This window comes from Platalea leucorodia (genome assembly GCF_965183815.1).
Source record: "Platalea leucorodia genome assembly, chromosome: 1".
Lineage (NCBI taxonomy): Eukaryota > Metazoa > Chordata > Aves > Pelecaniformes > Threskiornithidae > Platalea > Platalea leucorodia.
The window spans coordinates 48393063-48412470 of record NC_138823.1 but is presented as its reverse complement, the minus strand read 5'-3'; the positions used below and the strand labels follow the sequence as shown (position 1 = coordinate 48412470).

General features: G+C 38.2%; 1 long non-coding RNA gene across 2 annotated transcripts; it reads left to right on the top strand.

The window, feature by feature from the left end:
• The first annotated feature begins 243 nt into the window (after positions 1 to 243).
• LOC309587152 lies at positions 244 to 19300 on the top strand. Of its 2 annotated transcripts, none has more exons than XR_014227507.1 (4): positions 244 to 678; positions 797 to 905; positions 2039 to 3333; positions 4961 to 7063. It is a non-coding gene; the product is annotated as an uncharacterized lncRNA (long non-coding RNA). The 2 variants fall into 2 exon arrangements; XR_014227506.1 differs by lacking the exon at positions 4961 to 7063 and adding an exon at positions 7070 to 19300 and having other exon boundaries at positions 245 to 678.
• Positions 19301 to 19408: the final 108 nt, after the last annotated feature.

Sequence of the window (19408 nt, the reverse complement as noted above, 5' to 3'; positions counted from 1 at the left end):
GTGCTGCCGCTACACTGCGGCGGCGGCCCGCCCTGCGCTGCGGGCCAATGGGAGGGCAGGGAGAAGCGAGCCCGCTCTCCCGATTGGCTGGTGCGTGGAGGAGCGTTTGCATCACCGGGGCGGGGGGCGGGGTGGGGGCGGCCAGGGGCGGCGGGGCCGGGGTCCGCCAGGGTCCCCGCCGCCGCCACGTGAGGGCGGGGCGGGAGGAGCCGTTGGGGAGCAGCGGGCGGTGAGGGGAGAGCGGGCTCCTCTCTCCAAGCGTTCCGCTTGTGCACGGCCGTCAGGCGGGGATGCCTTCTGCCGCGCCACGCCACCTCGGCCTTTTGCGGGATACGGCGGGATACCCGGGCCTCTCGGGTGCTCGGCCTGCCGCGCCCGTGCCCGCTCTTCAGCGGTGGTGCTGTCCTTCCCTTCTCTTCCCCTTCGCGCTCGGTCCCGCCCCGCTGCCAAGTGCAGCCACAGGCGTTATCTCTCACTTCGGCTGCTTTAGTGCAGAGCAGTTGGCAATGGGAGTCGGGGCTAGCAGACCCAACAGCTCTGCACAGGGCAGATTAGAAAAATTTCCTGAAGTTGTGGCTACACTTCCACTTTAAAATTTGCTGAGTTCATATGTGATAATCTACACACTCCATTAGCAGTTTGCTCTCAAGCCCATTGCACGACGAAGGTATTTTAAAGGTCAGTAATACAAGCTTCACGTCAGGTAGCTGTTCTTTCCTGCTTTAGCAACTAACCTTGGCTACCACAAGTTGCTAGGTGATACGGTCAAGTCAGTGATCTCTCCATTCCTCTGCAGAATGCTGTCACCGATGGGAAGATGTGTGCCAAGGGGTTGGCGGCTGGCCAGGACGTGCCTGAGTCCACCTGAGATGGCAGCAGGATCCGGTTGCTAAGACTCCAGGTCTGTATTAACGTGTGTTGAGTTTATTCAGACATAGGCTAAAAAGAATGGAGATACAGAATTGCCTCCCCCCGCTTCCCCAAATACAATTTTGTCTCAGTCGCTACACTTGCACTATGGTTTTTATGCAACAGGCGTTATTGATAGCTTCATTTTGTTTTACAAAAGCTGACCACGTGAGCTGACAGCTCATGGTCAAGTAGAGTTGTTTAAGCTGAGGGGATAACCTTATCACTTTCTTCACATCAGTCATAGGCAAACAGCTTCCAAACACTGCAGGCTTCCATATCGGTATTTTTGTATCATAAATGTAAAAAGCTGAAGTCACTTGACATGTAAAAGTCTGAGCTAGAAATACAAAATTATTGGTTAATCAGTGAAGTAGTGATGCAAATAAGTGATAGTAATAACAAAACCCCATTTTTTCTTAAAAGACCTTTTACTTAAACAATCAAAAAGAGGTTCCTCTATCTTCCAGTCTTGCTAGATGTTGAACAGGAACATTTCTGTGTACAGTAGAATATGGTAAACACAGGAACAATCTATAGCCACATCATGGAATTTCCTGATTGTGACTCTGATGCAGAGCATAGACATAAGAATTTCCCAGTGAGGGTTTCCACAGGAGAGAGAGACATTCTGCTGCTTCCACTCTAAAACAGAGATTTGTCAGTAATATTTTGATGGATGTTATTGCAATGGGTATCAGATAGATGGATAGACTGAGTGATGCATTTTGTCACGAAATTGTTTCTGAATTGCCAGGAGCGGCTATGTTAACTTGATGTATGTCATTTGTTTTATTGAGCAGAGTGTAAAACTAGCTATAAAAATACAACATTGAACTACTATATACATATATGGCTTAAATTTGAAGCTTCAGCTGACTGTAACACAAAGGGTGCCTATGGACGTGAACTTGGGTTTATGAAGCAAAAATGTACTGTATCTTTATGTCTTGTTACTGTCTCACATTAAAGTAAAATTTATTTTATATGTGATGCAGTGTTATTACTGCTTTATTGTTATGTATTAAAGCTATTGATTTACTGTATTAACTGTAGTAACTGAGTATTAATTGACACATGCTTCTCTGGTATTCCACTTTCATTAGTGTTTTTGATATTGTTTTAGAAGATCTTCTTCTGTGCTGTAAACATAGAGGAGGACATTAGAAGATCAATACAATGACAACCTGCAGAATCTTGTCGGGGACAAGGGTGAGATCATGAAATCTTAAGACTAGCCCTAACTTTTGTGTGGAGGAACATTAAGTGGTGCCGTACACATCACTGTCTCTGTGTAACTAAAAGCAAGTGCCATGTCTTCAGCTCTACAGTACTAATTTTGTTTTAATTGCTTAGACTGTTAGGTGCACTTTTGTAAGACTTTAAATGCTACTGTGATGAGCATGAGAAAACCTGCGGAATAATGATGTCTTAACTTAAATATATAGAGACGTTTGTGGAAGAATATCAAAATGGAATTTCAGAAGATAGATGTGTCATGTTTAATTGAATCTCCACCAGCAGGACGCAGCAGGGGCAGCAGCATGACTCATACACAGTTGTGGTAGACGACTAGGCCCAGGTATCTGCTCTGAAAAGAATACTTGAAACATCTTCCATCTTCTTTGAATATTATTTCTTCAGTAAAAAGATTACTGCACAATAAGTAGATCACTTCTGTGAATAAGTCACAATATTGCAATTTATTTATTATTGTAAGAAAAGGAAATTCCACTGAGTATACATTGCTCTTTGCTGTATTTCATCCTGCCATGGAATTTATGCAGAAAAGTTTTTAAACAATTGTAACTTACTCTGGAAGAAGATGATAGTTCAGAAAAACTCCCTTCTCATTCCTATTTTCAATCTAACCATCCAAAATTGGATTTTCTATGGATCAGCAAACACGAAATCAAAGATCTCGCCAGAGCAACAACTGCAAAACCATCACCATCTCCAAAGCTACAATAATCAACACATCTGTCAATAGTTCCAAAAGGTCATATATTTCATGAAGTCCAACAAGTGCTACCATATGAAGTACATGCATGAAACTAAACGAACACACTTCCCATGTTGCATTGGCACAGTTGTGCATGACGATGTTCTGTTAATAAAATCAGGCGACTGATCTGTTGGAGAAAAGTAACAGTACTTCTTTGGATAGGGGAAGAGGGAGAGGTTTGATGATTTTTCATCTGGGTCACTTCTGGCATCCATTTGAAAGAGTGACACCCCAAACCATTGTGGCTTTATAATTGTGGACATAGGGTGCTGTGAGACAACGGCAGGAAGAAATGCCAGAAGACCTTGAGGGAAGCAAAAGTATCTTAAACTACTGTACTCACCCAGTGCGGAACCTGAGCCTGACACAAGCATCACTGGAGCTGCGTCAAGAGGTTCCACTATCCAAGGAGGCAGAAGGTGGTATTCTGCATAAATCAGTTGTTGGAGCTGGGGGTTAAAACAATACACGTATGACTATGCTGTCCGTATAACGTCCAGTTTTACAGTCTGCAGTGCTAATTTAAAATCTCACATTTTGTTCTCCAGGTCATTTACTGCTGCATGTTTATGTTATTTCTTATTGCTCATACCCAGTCTTTGAATCAGGTGTAGTAAACTATTGTTTAACTAGCTGTTTTTTCTCTTCTGTGTAATGATCTATCTCGAGTCTGTCTTTCCTCCAATTAATACTCCTGTACACATTGCCAAGTTTTACCTGGCTGCCTCCATATTCTGTATTGTTCAGGCAGAAAGATTGCGTGATTCTGTCTCAACTTTTCTTGTCATTTGTCTGTTTAAATCAGTTTTTATCAACAATGAAGTACTGAAGTACTGCATAAATCACGCAGCTTTTGCATTGTCTTCTTTGTTTCTGCAAGTTTAATCATTAACAGCAACATCATTGTGTCTTCCCTACACCCTACCTTTAAATTCCAATACAGTCATGTTTATTTGCTCTCTGGTTGCTGACTGTCACTTTATCTTCAGTTTCAGCTAAGCCAGCCCAGCTGCCTTATTTAGGCTGTAGTTAATAACCCATCAAGCAGAACAATTCTTGCACATTCTTTTTGCAAGAACTCTCTCCCACTCACAACACCTGTTTCCCAAACAAGCCTGGTGAACTGCAGCCAAGCCACAAACCTCCCTTGGTTCCAAGCAACCCCCTGAGCCACAGGCAAAAGTACATGATCAGCTTTCTCCTCACCATAGGGGATTCCGTGAAATCTTCCCCGTGGCTTGGCTTCTTAAATCTTTTGCCATCGCTGCTTTAGTTTTCTTCCTTGCCTTTTCTGTTTTCCTAAACGGTAGTAATAAAAATCAATAAATAAGTGTAACATGGTTTCATTATTAATCCTACATGTAGCAGTGACTTTGTTGGTATTGTTCATGAGTACTTTTGGTTTTTCATTTACTTGGATTTAGCAGCTTGATTTTTATTAATAACACTGTTATATAGGGCAACAGCATTTTGGGATCCTGTACTATAATTGATGTGTAATCCTTCTTGTAAGGTCAACAAGGAGTTAAAATGCCTTGAGTTAAAAAGCTCAGGCTAAGAAGCACGAGAACAGGCCTGACAATTCCAAGAAAATGTACAGTCTGTGTAAGATTTTTAAAGATTAAGATTTTTAAAGATTAAGATAAAGATTAATTATGATTAAAGATTAAATCAAGTTGTGTCAGGGCGATCTAGACTGTAATTTAGCAAGGAAAGTTAGTGTCCTTCAGTGTGGCACACAAACACATAAAACTCACACCAGTAAATACTGAGAACTAGACTAATGTACTTCAGTTTTGGGTGATGTGACCTAACCTCATTACATCAGTTCTAATCCCATTATTAAATCACATGTCAAATTAGAAGTATTTGGAGAATGTTTTGGATTCTTCTGGCATTACAACTTTGGACCTGAAACTCATTTTTAATAACTGCAGTTTCCGAGTTCTACATTCAAAAATAAGTTTGTAAGTAAGTGTGTTATAGTTGCTACCATAGAAGAGTGTTATGCAACAAGAAGGGTTTTGAATCTATTTTCTTTCACAGGTGGAGTGAAAACAATGAAACATTAGGCAAGGCCTTGTATTCTTTGCTTCCAGCATTCCTCCCATATGTTTCCCAGGCTGTGATATTTTGCAAAATCGTACTCTCTTATCTTCAGTTAAGTTAATAGGTAACAACTAGGTTCATATTTCACTCATACTTAACTTTTCTAGCTGATACTGCTTTTTTTGGTTTGAAGTAGATCCAGTTGCCATTTCTTATAAAAAGCCTCAATTACTGCTTTAGGAAAGATTACCTCCATGGAAAGAAAGACAACTTTTTCTAATGGTAATCTTGAATCACAAGCAGTGTCCGTTCTGAAGCTAGCCCATGTAGCATACAGAAGAGGGAGGAAAGCTGTTAGTTTTCATGAAGAGGCTCACCCTAGGATCTCATGTTGTTTTAACACTGCAGGTAACCCAAAATAAAGTCATTTCTCTCAGTAACAGTTAAAACAAAAATCAGAAAAAAATATTGGGGGGGGGGGGGGGGTGCTTTTGAAATTCTTATGTTAAATGTTAGAAAGCTACTTCCATTAAAATAATTTAGTAGCCATTATATATCCATCTACCAATAACTATAAAAGATGCAAAACTCCTCAGCCAAGTTGTAACACACAGTTTTATAAAGTCAAGAGACAGGAATATATAATAAACTATTACATGCCATATTAATATTTTATGAAAGAAAATAGAGCATGTAGTTAGGGGAGGTTAAGTTTTAAACTCAACAAATGAAGTTAAAATATTCCTATTTAAGAATTTGTCAAGAATTTTCTGCAGAAGGCCAGTTCATTGAAGCCAAAATATTGGAACATACCAGGTTAGGTGAAACTTTTCTTGGAAAATGCATCTGAAGTTCAGAATGCCATTTCAGAGGATTTCAATCCTTATAGCCCTAATTTCAGGTGAGTATCAAACAGACACTAGGCAACAATTTGGCAATTGCAGAATTTCAGGAGCAGGCGTCTGTCTGTCTTCATATGTGTGCGTCCATTCTACTACAGAACAAGAACGTTTGCAGACCCTTGCCTTCTGCAGGGTTGGAATTTAGTGCCCTGTAACTGTTGTCATTTTTATACTTTGATGAAATCTATCATGATAAGGAAGTCTTAACTGTCATCTTTCCAATGACAGAGCACTTGTGTTCAATCAGTTTCTCAGAGTCAGTTCAGAGCAGTTAGTAGTTTTTATCACTAACAAAATTCTGTAGTACTGAAAGGGACAAATAAAGGGAGACAGAGTAAATAAAAGAATTAATTGTCACCTTTGGATTTACAGATAAGTCTTTACCAAAATCAGTAGGAGCAGGGGATTGACGTTTCAGAGTATCGTATGATCAAATACACCATTATCAAAACATTACACATCAGCGAACTGTGGCTGAGTATGCGTCTCGCCTTTTCCCCCATAGCACAGATCAGAGCCACAGAACACGTGTTCTTGTGCAGTCCTGTACTGATATTAGTTAAAGAGAGTAAAGAGACCTGTGCAATTAGAGGGGATAATCCCGGCACATAACTTTAGGCTTTCTCACATAATCAACCGAGAGAAAGAAGCACATCATCTACATTTTACAGACTCTACTTGGCATAAGGAACCTTAGTTAACTAGGCTGTGTGATTATTCTCCGTGTTATCAGAGGTACATGAGATATCCAGAATCACAAATAATCATTACTGTGGGAAAACACTCATTGTCTTAACCAGTGCTGTCATGTATCTTAAAAAGAGTGAAGTGAATTTAATAAGGATTATCGTTTTGAGAGTAGACAATTTATAAATTTTTCTGTGTCATGGATGCAACTATTTGCTATGCCATAACGTTGTAAGCATCTTATGTGGAAAAGACAGTATCTTGCATTAGATCATATACAGATTCCTTTAAAATGGTGTGTGCATAGTTGTTTGAAATCTACATAGCAAGGATAATGTGCCAATAAAAGATATTTGTATTGCTGTAAAAGTGCAGTATGAAGAGAGATTGATAAAAAAGTAGGTTTACTATTTGGGTATCATCATGGGAGTTATTTCACTGTGATTTGTACAGGTGAAAAATAAATGTGAAAGGAGACATAATAACCACTAACTAACATCAAATACTATTTTTACAGAAATCAGAATGTAAATGGCCTGAACTACTGACATCAGAATTAGTCTGAAACCTCTATTTGCTACATTTGGAGTAATAGCTGTTCCTTAAAACATTTCTGAACAAGGAGTGTGACTAAGAAATCCTAAGAGCAGACTGCAAGCTAAGCTTACACTCTCGGACTGCTTCCCTAACCTCACTTTTAAAGACGTCATTCAAGTCTTAAAAATCAGAGCACAAAACTAAATCATGCAGTTCGGCTGTTAATCACTCCAGTGGTGAAATAAATTAATAGAAGATTTTGTGGAAGGCTTGAGGACTTTTACTTTGCTTTGTTTTTCATGGCTAAAATCTTATCCTCAGAGATGCAATTCCTTTGCATATATAAAAAGAAACAATCTGGTCCTACTCTTTCTACTGCAATTAGGAAAAAAGCAATCAGAATTTGTTAAACAGACTTAAGAGACAGTAGAGACTTACATCTTAGAAGACAGATGTTTTCCGATTAAGCTTTCTGTTGTGGTCTCATTTAGAAATTGCACAAGTCACAGATAACTTTAGCAAAGGTTACAGTTGGTGCAATTCCACTGCTTTGTTCAGTTCTCAATACCAGCTTTATTTAGTTTGTGAGACAGTGTTTAAATAGTTTGAACCTTCTTAAGAGCTGAAACAATGCTACTGTCCTCAGAAACACTTTTTGGTGTACTGCAAACCTAAATAATAGTCTACAGTTTTCCTAAAGTGTCATCTTGCCACTGTTCTGATTATGGTATGCAAAAAGGGAGTGCTAAAATTAATAAATGTATTTTCATGAATACAATCTCATTTACGCAGAGGGTGATGTATTGACAGTTGTGTAGAGACGGTGATACTGACCGTCATTGTTGTTGCTTATACTTCCCACTACAAAATGTCTGTTTAGTTGCTTATAAGTTAAGTAACCGTTAATTTATTAAGGTAAAAAAATTCTGTGTCAAGTGTCTTCCCTAGGTTGAACTTTTCCAAAACCTAGGAAAAAATTCTCTATGTAGAAAAAACAGAAAGCAAAAATCCACCAAACTCTTCAGCTCTCTTGCTCTCCAGGAGAAAAACAGCAAGACCATTTGGTTATAATTTAAATTATCTACATTTTGAAAGAGAAATAGTGGCCTTTTACACCATCTGTTTGCTCAGCCATGGGCATGAACATCTCAAATGTTGCCAAATAGTAAGCATTTGAAAAAATGCAGCTGATTTCTTAGAACAAGTGAAATTCTAAAGATTCTGCCCCCACCGAGCATGTGCCAACCTCTCAGAGTTTCAAGAACTGACAATAAAAGTATGTTTGGCAAAAAGATTAAAGATTATAACAGTATTGCAGTTACTCCTTGGGGAAGTGAGACATTCGGGGAAGAAAGGATGCTATATGTATTATACCTGATACAACAAACACCCAGTCTTTGAAATTCTAGAAATAGTTACAAATTCCAGTAAATGTTCCAGACACCATAAGAAGAATACCAAACTGGAAGGTTTTGTTGTTTTTTTTTTAAATCATATTTAGCTCTAGATTTAAAATAGATTTTGGATCACAATTCTAGCGTACCTTTGTTAGAGTTAGCTAAAACTCCTTACTTCTGTGGGTAACTTTCCTTGCAGTACATCTCTAAGTATGTCTGACTGCTTATAGATTAGTGGTGATCTGCTGTGTCATGCCACGAGACCTCCTTTCCAGTGTCCAGGCCATCAGTCCCAAGAAATAAGGCTAAAAAAGGTTAAAATAGCCTTTGGCATGACCTACAGCAACCTGAGACTTGATCTAGGTCTGTACGACTATCTGAGGGTCTCCAAGGCTCACTACAGATTTTTTTCTGCTAGTGGTATGCTTCCTATCCCCAAAAAAACCAAATAACAAGTATCCTGCACAACTCTGACGCGGTCTTAGGATAGCCATCTGCTCCCATCATTTATTATTGGTATTGCAATGGTGCCTAAAAGTCCCAGTCACAGAAGAGAACCCTAGGATTGCCCTACAGTCTGTATAAATGAAAAATGAAAATAAACCCTACATCAGGAATTTATGCCTGTCCTACCTTCAGCATCTGGTGCTTCCATGATAGATATTTATACATAAACACACATCTACAGCTTGCAAAGATATAAGTCTTTTCATCTGCTTCTCAAAGCCGGTAATTTACCTTGATCTGAAACACAATGAGAAAATGAAGTTCATGGAGCTCCATATGCGTAATAAGAACAACCAAAAGCTGCTGTGGAAATCGTTTGACAAAAACTGATTAGATGCTCTAATTGTGTACTGTTGCTCAGAGAGTTTTTCACAAGGGAAAACTTGGTAAGATCAATTTTTCCAAGTTCCCATGGTAAAAGCAGTAAGAAATATTAAATTCTTATGAGCCGTGGTTATGAAATTATTTTTTTGTGTTCTCAAATATAACCAACAACAGTCAGGTCTTAAATACATGTCAATTTATTTAGGAACAAGGATTTAAAAAAACCTAAAGCAAGAACAGCATCTTAGAGAAATTCTTGAATCTGAACATTTTCTGAGCAAGTGTCTACTTTTTTCCCCAAGATCTTTTGGTAGAATGACATTGCAAGCATTAAATACAAACTGGGAAGAAGAGAAAATGAAAGGATAGAAGGGAAAGAGGTTCCGCATTTCACAACATTTTTGGAGAGAATCAAACAGACCAAAGAATGGGTAAGAAATTATATTTAAATTGAGGATTAGTGACATGGTACCAAATGCAAATGCAATCAGATACAGGCAATCTGGAAAATATGTTTTGTGATAGGGACAGAAGGTCTTTTCATTTGTAATACCTTCCACATAGGAAGGTAAACATTTTCTCTGGCTTACTTATCAGCTAGTTTCCATGGCTAACACACCTCTCTGAAGAGAATTCTGAGTTTTAGTGATGATAGAGAATAGGACTTGACAGCGTAGGAAGGCAGAGATTACCTAATTAAGTTACCGTGTACTATTCTGCAAGACTAACATCCTTCTGTTCTACTTTTTTTCCTATTATACTTAGGATAACATGGGCACTTGATTTACTTCGGAGTTAGCACTTTCTTTCACTGTTTGTCATGGGGTTTTCTGCCGCTGCCCTTTTCATATCACTGGGTGCCCTCCCCATAGTTTCCGGCTGATTGCCTAAATAAAAGGTTCCAATTCAGTTCTCCCAAGGGAAAAAAAATGCAACTTAACTTCTGTGGAAAGCAAACAAAAAGTCACAGGAAAAACTTTATATTGGAGAAACTATGCCCAGAGCAACCAACCAACACTGACACAGTTACCCAAGATCTATGTGGTCTGTTAGTTCAAGTTTCTAGTTATTTCTTTTCCTTTTTTTTTCGGTCCTAGTTTTGTTACTTAGGTACTTTTCAGTGCACTTGCTGTGATATTTGTGCTTTCACTGATTGTTTTTTAGTTGTCTTACTTTCTTCCATGATCTCTGTTTTCTTCATTTCCTGTTTCTTTTTCCTGTATTGTTGTTTCAGTAAATACAGAAGTTCACAAATAAATATGTGAACAGAAGAAGCATTTGAAAATAAATAGTCCTGTAACACAAAATAAAATTAGTAATTTATAATATTTGTGGTTCAACAGAAAATACTTTCTAGCTTTAATTTCCTGAAAATCGTATGTTCATTTTAGTTATTCCTGTATTCGGTGTGGCTTAGTTGAAAATCCTTAGCTGATGATTTTAGAGCTCCTTATGTTCAGCTAAGTCTAGAAAGAATTTAAATGACCCAAATGCTTTAAGAGGCGACACTAAACTGTCAAATTTCCAGGGCTGTTCTCATTATCCTAGATGCATAGGGGATTTGCAGAAAGGTGGAGATGAAAATATCCAGAAAATATGCTATTGCAGTCCTGCAAGGAACTTTCTGATGTTTGTGTCCTCACAGGTTTTATTGACAGATCAGGAATTAAGTAGGAAATGTATTTTTTTAAGTGTTGTATAAAACACTTCTCTTTTTCAAGGATGAATTATGGTTGCAGTTCTGATCATTGCACCTCCAAAAAGTGTAATTTAAAAGGGTACAAGGAAAAGTGAAAAAAGACAGGCAGAGCTGCGGGTGGCTTTCGTAAAAGGGAAACTAAATGGGTCAGGACACTTCAGTTTTGAATCAGACAGCTAGAACAACGTAATCAGTGAATGATTATTCTTTTTTTTTTCCCTCCAAACACAGAAACTGGGAATCCTCCAACTAAATGATCAGGCTGCAAGTTTAAAGCATACAAAAAAAAGTATATTTTCATTCAATGCAAAATTAAATTTTAGAGCTCGCTGCCACAGGGACTTATAGGGGACAAATATTAATGCGGTTTGAGAAAAATTAGTCAAACTCAAAGGAGATACATTTAATAACTACTGATGGACTCAATGGTTCTGTCTGAATTTCTGGTTTCAGTAACCCCCAACCTGCTGACCACAGAAGCTGAGGAGTTTCTGTGTCATGGAGAAGCAAATGTATCCACCCTCTTGCTTGACACAGTCCTTCTGTCTGGGACAGCACAGTCAGTTAAATGAATCCCAACCATTATGGACATTTAAACATTTTGCAGTATAAACAATCACAGCAGGTTAAACAAGCAAATAAAAACTCTGTTAATGGAACACAGTAAAATAACATTCTAGCTCTGAACTGAAATTTGTGAATTATTTACTGCTTTTGGCATAATAGAGAGGTTCTTTCACACATACAGGAGCCACATTATGAAGCTGTTGGGCCACACAGATCTGGAATATGGCAAGCCAAAGTTTCAGTGGAAGTTATCAGACAACCTGCCCCCAGAGCAGAACAGTAAGGATGAAGTCTTACATTTTGAAGCAGGGCTAAATAACTTGCAAATTTATTACCCAGCATTATTTATGAAGTTGGAATCCATGAGCCATGCTGTGACTTCTATGATTAGATCAGTTCCATGTTCATTTTTAAATACTTGTATTTGAAAGGATCAGCAACTAAGAATCTGTATTACCCAAAGCTATAATTATTGTAGCTTTACCAAATAAATTGGACATTAGAGATTACGGTTCAGATCGAACCACTGTGTTCAGCACACACACGAAACAATACAAAAGGTAATAACTTCAAACGATGAGGTTGCTTGTAAAACAACAGCTTAAAAAGAGGAGCTATGTCTAAGGCTCAGACTTAAAAGCCACACAGCTGATTTTGTAACTGGCTGGACATTAGGAGGGCTTACAGTAACTGAATATATATGCACTCTTAGCCCCAGCAAATGCAAAACACTAAGTAGGATTGCATAGGAAGTCTAAGCCAAGGCACATGATTGCTGTTGCCTGGTCCTGCTCTATGTTCTGTGCAGCTGAGAAAAACCAGGAAGGTCAGAGCATTTTATTGTTCAGAAATAATTTTGGGTGCCAAACCTCAAATTCATGATCTCCCCCTTACTCTTGGGTCACCTTTGTGTCTAGAGGCTGCTCCTTCCTCCAAGTCTATTGGTATACGTGAGTATGCATGTTGAAGTCAGGATGATGCAGAGGAGAAAGGAAGGTGGCATCTCCTTTTCCTAAAGAATGGAGATCAGAAGAATCATAGAATGGCTTGGGCTGGAAGGGACCTTAAAGATCATCTAACTCCAGCCCCCCTGCCATGGGCAGGGATGCCACCCACTAGACCAGGTTGCTCAGGGCCCTGTCCAACCTGGCCTTGAACACTGCCAGGGATGGGGTGTCCACAATCTCTCTGGGCAACCTGTTCCAGTGCCTCACCACCCTCTGAGTAAAGAATTTTTTCCTAACATCTAACCTAAATTTCCCCTCTTTCAGTTTGAAACCGTTCCCCCTTGTCCTATCGCTGTCTGCCCTTATAAAGTGTCTCTCCCCCTCTTTTATACAAGCCCCCTTTAAGTATTGAAAGGCTGCAATAAGGTCTCCCCAGAGCCTTCTCTTCTCCAGGCTGAACAACCCCAATTCCCTCAGCCTGTCTTCATAGCAGAGGTGCTCCAGCCCTCTGATCATCGTAGTGGCCCTCCTCTGGATCCCTTCTAAAAGGTCCACAACTTTCTAATGTTGAGGACCCCAGAGCTGGATGCAGTACTCCAGGCGGGGTCTCACAAGGGCAAAGTAGAGGGGCAGAATCACCTCCCTCGACCTGCTGGCCACGCCTCTTCTGATGCAGCCCAGGATACGGTTGGCTTTCTGGGCTGCTAGTGCACATTGCTGGCTCATATCCAGCTTTTCGTCCAAGTTCCTGTCACAGAAGAGTTTGTCCCTTTCCACTTCCAGTTCTCTCCTTTTGTCTCCTGTGAAAAAAGGATGTTTAAGCCTGCCTCATCCTTTCACTTATGGCAGTTTGACCATCCTCTGGCTCTTCTTTCCTCTGGGCTTGGAGGTCTGCCCCATCACCTTGCTGAAGGCCACACACAGAAATAGGATGCAAGTCTCCATAGCATCTAGGCATCCATTCTGTTCCACCCTTACTTAGCTAAGCTGCTGAGGTTAATATCATCCTTTGGCTTCGGCTCAGGGAGTACAATAGCTTTTCACACGTAATCGTGGTTGGTTTTTACTTTCATAAAATAACATAAGAACTTCCTGTACCTGAATACAGAAATGCTAGCTACACAATATAGATTAACAGCTTTTAAATGCCTACTCTGTATTTCAGGAGGATCTACTGACTTGCTTGATAGGATGTTTTTGTTTGTGCTTAGGATCTATGGTTAGAATAGTGTACTGTAAGGTGGTATGCCATACCAGCATCACAAAAAAACTGATCATCTCTCACCACAGACAAGAGCGAGACACTGGCATATTAGCACCTTCCTCCCCTTTACCCCTTCTTTCCCCTTCCTGCTTGTTCATTAGTCATGACCCTGCTTCCAAACCTTTATTCAGGTATCTATTGCTATAAAAACTGCTATGTGCTGGTATATATATCTCTCTCTATAAAAACAGCCCTACACTACACTAATGGGCAAATGAAAAGTGGAGATGTTTGTCACTGAAATAAAGCGACAATAAAGGCTGTTTTGTCATTTTTGGAACTGTCAGCTCTCAAGTTTCACTTGTAATACATTCAGATTTTCTTATCAGGGTACAAACTGAGCACGTCAGCCTTGCTGGAAATTCAAGTCTCATTTATTCTGTTCCAGATGGCCTCTCCAGGCAAGAGAAGGACAGGTAGCTTCAGACAATTCGATGGTAGGAACTAGCAAGGGAGCAGATTTTCTCTTGCATGTGCTTTGCTTTTCTAATTTGTCTTTTTCCTGGAAACAATCTCTGTTGCTGCAACGCCAGTTAGGTGACAGTGAGTGTTCATTTAGTCCATTGCCCTTATAATGGACAGACTTTAGGTCTCAGATAATGGTTGAAATGTCTATGACAATTGCATTCTCTCAGATTAGTTTTTTTTGTTCTCTGATAAAATTATATCCCAGTCATTAAAAAGGCACATGTGAGGGAGGAAGAAACAAAAACACTGATGTCCAATTTTTTTTTTCCTTTTTAAATCCTACTACCCATTCAACTTGTTCCTGCCAGGAATGCAGTCTTACCTGCGGCAGTGAACTCAGCGAGGTTAGCACTTCTAAAGAGTTGTTCCAGAATTCTTATTCATAAAAAAAATGCAGAACTAATAAGAGCTTAAGGATTTCCCTTTAATGATTTCACTACCATCCCCTTTTATTTTATTACAATTATGTTATTTTATTACAATAAATTCCAACCATAACTCAACAGTGCTTTTTTTTCCTGGAAAAAAATGAAATCTGGACTTGTGTTCATCATAAGCAAGCGTGAAGTGCTGTGAAAGTGCACATCAAACTCTGAGTTACAACTGTCACATCTTCATAATCCAACAAAGCTTTAAATCTATTCCTCAGATGCTAATTGTAGGGTAATTAGTTAATCCTTGGGTGTGTAGTTGAGCCTTCATTGGCTCCATTTGCAGTCCACTAGCTTCTGGCCTGCAAAATGGACATCATGGCATTGCTGTAATGTATATGGAGATCTTCAGATGGAAAGGCATGGTATTAACTTATATTTCTAAATGTTTTATTGGATGATGTTTTGCTGTCATTTCCTAAATTATATAGTAAGTAAGTGTTGAATTATTTTCTGCAAACATTGCATTTTGGGACATTTCCTAGACATATGGCATTAGCTTTTCTGACAGGAAACCAGAAATCAGACTCGAGACTCTCTCAGCTGCTGTGAAGTGTCATAGTTCCAGAAAGCCAAAAATCAATCAGCCTATTTAGCAGATTATGGAAGACAAACAGAAATCCACTCTTTAGCAAGGGTCAATATTTACTCTTGCTTCAGTTTATAAAACAATAAAATCTCATAGTGTCTGAATAGAAGGGAATATCCTTTAAAAATAAGAAGGTTGAAGGAGCAAAATTGAGCATCTTTATTACAGAATGCTTCCCAATGAGAAAGAAAAAGACCTGTGATAGACACAGTATACATATTAGGAAGAAAAAAGGAAAAAAAAGGTACTGTATGGCAAAAGGAGGGTGGATTCTTAAATAGAATCATTGTGCATATACTGCTGTAGTTTCCAGCAGACATAAATAGAGCATTTTTCTGCAAAGCATCAGGATAAATATGATATCCATCTTTCAATCTATGAGAATAGACTGGCTTCTTATATTAAAATATTACCTGAATAGTACATAACCAGCAAAAATGTAGAAAAAAAGCCCTTGGTTACTGGAGAGCTGAAAAGAGAGCTGAAGGAGAGAAAAGCACCCCATTTCTCCAGGAGGCCAAAAGCTAGATATTATTTAGTGGTGAATAATCAATGTGAAACCAGCAGCCTGACTCCGTTACCTTATGCCATGTAGGTCAACAGGAAAGACAGAGAGACAGAAACAAGTATTTAAATTAAAGATTATTTACAGTCAGCTTGCATAAATGCAAATCATGCCTATGTTATTTGCCTCTTCCATGAACAAGGCAATGAAGTTTCACATTTCTGGCTTTAGAATTCTGAAATACTTTAAATATCTAACTTAGAATGAGATAAATAGCCTTGAGGAAATGTTTGGGTTTTTTTTCTCTCTCTGTCTTTCTACTCACTGTAAAGCCTACACAACTTGTTTAAACATTAGCAATTTAATCCCATCTTCAGAGTTTAGGATTTTTACATCTGTCATTTTTAGACTTTTCTAATAGAAGGCCAGGGAACATCAGACTCTTCGGAAAGACTGAGGCAAGGATGAAAGAAAAATAAAATCTGCCAGAATGAATTGTATGTGTAATAGATGAGAATGGCTGTATGCTGACTGAAGTTCATTTTAGGGACAGTCCTATCAATAGAATGAGGACTTTCTTTGACAGCATCTTCTTCTGATCCCATCATCTCCATCGACTGCTTTCAGCTGGCCTTTCTCACCTACCTACTGCGTACCGCAGTACCATTTCTAAAAGTGTGTTTTATTTGCCACATATATTTTGTTGCATTTCAATTTCATGTTGGAGAGATCCTGTGAAAGAACATTGAATTCATGGTCACAGGTCACACTTCATAACCTCAAGACACTTTTTAATAGACTACAAGGTGACTAAAGCAAAAGACACTCTAAAAGCACTTTATGGGAGTTATTTGCAGCAAGAGCCAGTTGTTAATGACCCAACACAAAATGTCATCTAGATTTCACATACTAATGATCTCTTGTAACCTAGGTAACTCATTTTCATTACATTTGCAAGAACAGAAATGCCAGCTCTTTAAAATGAACCAGAAAGGTGTGTTCTTAGTAATAAGCCAGCCTAAAAATTAACTATAAACTCCAATAACAGACAACTGACCTGAAAATTTGGGGCACCTACTTTAGTTGTATGTCAAATATCCTTCTATTGTCTGTTCTTATTATACTCATTTTTTCCTTGAAAACAAAATTCCTTGAATGAACATTATTAACAGATAATGGATACATCATCATGAAAAATTGCAGGATTAAAAAAAAATTAAGACCTATGCCTGATTTTTTTCTTTAAAAATCTTCAGGTACATGGTTTGGAAGATTAGAGTCCTTTGAAATATTCTAATATATTAAGACAGTAGGAGAGAAGGCCATTTGAATTGAATTACAAAGGAATGATGTAGGTTGCCTTGTAAACTGACCAAAAAATTATCTCTAATCCACATTTATTAGATTCATGTTGCTAATCCTAACTCTTTATCTTTATGATCTTTATGAGAGTTTTGGAACACTTAGTTTATTTGTCATTTAGATATCATTGCATTAAAATATGCTTATACATCCACCCACATGTATGTTTGTTTTTAGTAAAGATCAAGTAAGCAAGTGGTTAAATTCACTAGGTTGGCTCCAAATCTACAAGTCCGTTTTTTTCTACTTCGTAGTGTTAAGGAGGTAAAAGACAGATTTCTCAGGCTTATCATATTTATTACATTATTATCAAACAGAAATTGAAATTTCATTGCAATAGTCATTTTCATAAGCAATGCAGGAAATAGAATTTGCATTGAAGAATTTTTTGTTTAAGAGAAAGGACCTTATTGATGCCTTCAAATGTAAAAAGAAAGTTAATTAAATCTCAAATATTATAGACTTCACTTTTCCCTTAAAAAAATATAAAATACGGTACTGTGTTTTCCCATGTCTGTCTTTTGATTTTTTAAAAACTTCTTTCTGCACCATTCAGAGGGAGGAAAAACTCCCAGATTTTTTTCAGCAGTCACGTCTCGAAGAAAACACAATTGTCAAGAGCTGAAAACCAGACAAAGGAATATTATTCCTATTTTATAGATAGAAAAATCAGAGCAGAACTAAAAAGTATATGCAAATATTCCAAAAATAGACCAACCATAAGTTCATTCTTCTTTTTTTAAGTTTTAAAAAAGTGCTATCTACTGACAAAGTCGATTGTTCTCAATGCTTACGTACCACCCCTTTTTTCAAATAAATGGTTTGTGCTTTTTTTTTTTCTTTTTATTTGAATTGGAGGAAATTCCCAAAAAACAGATAATTTTGTTATCTGTTAATTTATTTCTGGATTTGATTATTCATGTTGTGTCTGAGTTATTTAAATGTAAAATCAGTAGCATTACAAATTAATCCCCTACTTTTCACATATTTGTTATATTTCTCTGAAAGATGACACCATTTTTTCTGGAAAAGTTGCTGTGTGCTTGGGTTTGACAAGGATGAGTTTATTTCATCTGCAAAGAGGACACAGGTAATCTGTTAATTTAGGAGTGGATAAACTGTGGAAACCATGGCCAAATGTGGAAAGCATGGTGAAAAGCTCTGGACATGTTCATTGGCAGGTGAATTCCACGAAAATATTTAAAGTGTGGCATTGGGACTAGAGATGGAGCAAAGCACTGGTTCAAGCAGCTGCAGCATTTTTTGTGGACTTTTGCTGTTAAATGAAGTTCATGAAAGGTAGTTAGGGCGCAGTGCTTAACCTAAGCCCCAGCACTTCTGGAAAGTATAACCAAATGGGTGTAATAGAGAAGACTGCAAACTGGCACATAAACTTTGATGGCCAAGTTAATGAACAGCACAAACACTGGTTATTATATGAAAGCGGAAGATGCAATTAATGTTCCAGTGGCACAGAACAATTCTAGTAATTAAGAAAATCCTTCTGTGATTTGAGGACATAGTGCCAAACGTACTAATATCTTTCTTGTCTAGAAAGTTAATTTGGGATGTTGCTTGTGTGTTATCCATAACTTGGCTACTGGTACTGAAAAGCTTCTAATTTAGACTACCTGGGTTCCCCAGTTTTATAGTTTTGCGTGTTGCTTGTTCTGAAAGTGGAGAGTTTGTGCAGAGCCAACTGTCCTCCAAAACAATCCAGTACACTCCTTCAGGTTCAGGCACCCCAATATTGCCCCAAACAAGAGGGTGGGTAAATTTCTGAATAGTTCAGAAGATCACAGAGGTCGTAAACCTGTTTCTCACTCAGTTAAACCAATTATCCAGATTAACACTGTAGTGAAATTATAACACTAGCATTCCTAGCATTTCCCAAATATGAAAAGGATCAGATAACTTTTCTCTAACCAACCATGAGAATTCTGAGAAGACCAGCAATACCATTCCTCAATCATGTGTGTTTAATTTGGTTACCCTTTCTGTAAATCCAGGCCGAACAAAAAATCATTCTGCCTGCTAAGAAGATTAAACATTACTCATAAAGGACCTTGTCAGCTAGGACTTCGAAACATTTTTACAAAGTTACTGCACATAATATAAGATGCCGCATTGGTTACACAACTGGGATATTAGGAAAATTAGGTTCTGTTTAATAAGCTTGCTTAAGTATATTTTCAAAACTGCTGAAATAGGCATAAAATTAGTTACTGTAAAAAGATATATTCCTACTCTTTTCTCATT